The following is a 1,589-nucleotide window of genomic DNA, read 5'->3' on the forward strand; positions in this document are numbered from 1 at the left end:
TCATAAGAAGAATGTCTTATTTTTTACTTTTTGCCACTGTCACAAGAAGCTTTTGGACATAAGAAGCATGTGCGAGAGCTTTCTTTTATCTTTTGAAACCGAGAAGGAATCTTATTGTGATACTTATAAGTCACTTCTAGGACTTTACATAAAGATGTTGAATTGTTTGTTGATGAAGATCATGAAGTTCATCAGTTATTGCCTTCTGGTAAAATAGAAGAAAATTTTTTTTTAATAAGAGCAACGATCTTCTTTGTTCATGTTGTGAAGGCCATTGAAGGTCAAACCTTCGTATTCAAAAGAAAAGTTTCTCCCCTTCATTTGTAGCTTCTATACCATCTCCCAAGCCTCCAACAAACCAAAACCTAGATTTTTGTTGGAACATTGACAGCAAACAAAGCAAAAAACATAAACCAAAAACAAAGAAATGAAGCAAAAATTGAAGGAGTAGAGTTTGAAAAAAAAGATAAATGAAAAACTCTCATCATTTTTCATTGAAAATTGAAAATATATGTAAGTTATGTAATAGCCCGATTTACGGCCTAGTAGGAATAGTGGTCTTGGGACCACAAAACCGAAGTTAGAAAATTTCCTTTATTATTTTTATGAGGATATAGTATGATTATATAAGTTCATGTAAATTTTGGTAAGTTAATTTTATCAATTTCTAGTCCAATTTCGAAAAAGGACTAAATTGCATAAAAGGAAAAAGTTGCATTTTAGTACCCAAATGTGTTAAATAGCTAGAGAAAATGATTTGGGGGTCTCAAAAGGGCAATTAGACCCCTAGAAATAGGGTGGCCGGCAATGAGATTCATGTGTGGTCAAAATTTCAACTTTTGGTAGGATTAGGTGACCAAAATTTAACAAAAATAGAAAAAAGAAAATTATATCACCTTATTTCCCATTTCCTCTTAGCCAAAAATCTCAGCTATTGTTGGGGGTTTGAGCTTCAAAAATTTTCAGAAACTTGAAACTCTCACAAGTAAGTGATTTTAATGAGTTTTCTTCAAGATTTTTACATTTTTGAGACCCTCGAAGCATGAGCTTTCAAATGAGGGTGATATCTCACAAAATGGTCAAGAGTTTAGGATTTTTCCATGGATGTATTTTTGATATATACTGACTCTTTATGGAAGAATACGAGTCCTAGTTGTGTTGTAAACAACTTTTGTGAAAGGTGTTAACATGAAAACACCTAAAGGGACTATTTTGCATAAGTTGCAAAATAGGTAGTAAGTGTGTGAAATAATGAGAATTTTGGATTTATATAGGAGTAAAAAGAGTTTATCTAGGCTTGAAATACAAATAAATTTGATAAAAATCAATTTTTGGGCATAGAGGTAAAATGGTCATTTTACCAAGGCCTAGGGGCAAAATGGTCATTTTACAAAATTTGTGAATTTATGAATGCCAAATTGTGTTTAGTGACTGAATGGATGCGTATTGTTATTATAGATCAAGAATTTCCAAAATCGAGCCTAGACCGGGGCAAAGCCAAGCAATCCGATTAGGCCGTCTAATCAAGCACTTTTTGTAAACTAAGGTAAGTTGTATGTAAATAATACAACTACACTGTTAATACTTGT

The sequence above is a fragment of the Gossypium hirsutum genome, chromosome A03 (genome assembly GCF_007990345.1).
Source record: "Gossypium hirsutum isolate 1008001.06 chromosome A03, Gossypium_hirsutum_v2.1, whole genome shotgun sequence".
Taxonomy (NCBI): domain Eukaryota; kingdom Viridiplantae; phylum Streptophyta; class Magnoliopsida; order Malvales; family Malvaceae; genus Gossypium; species Gossypium hirsutum.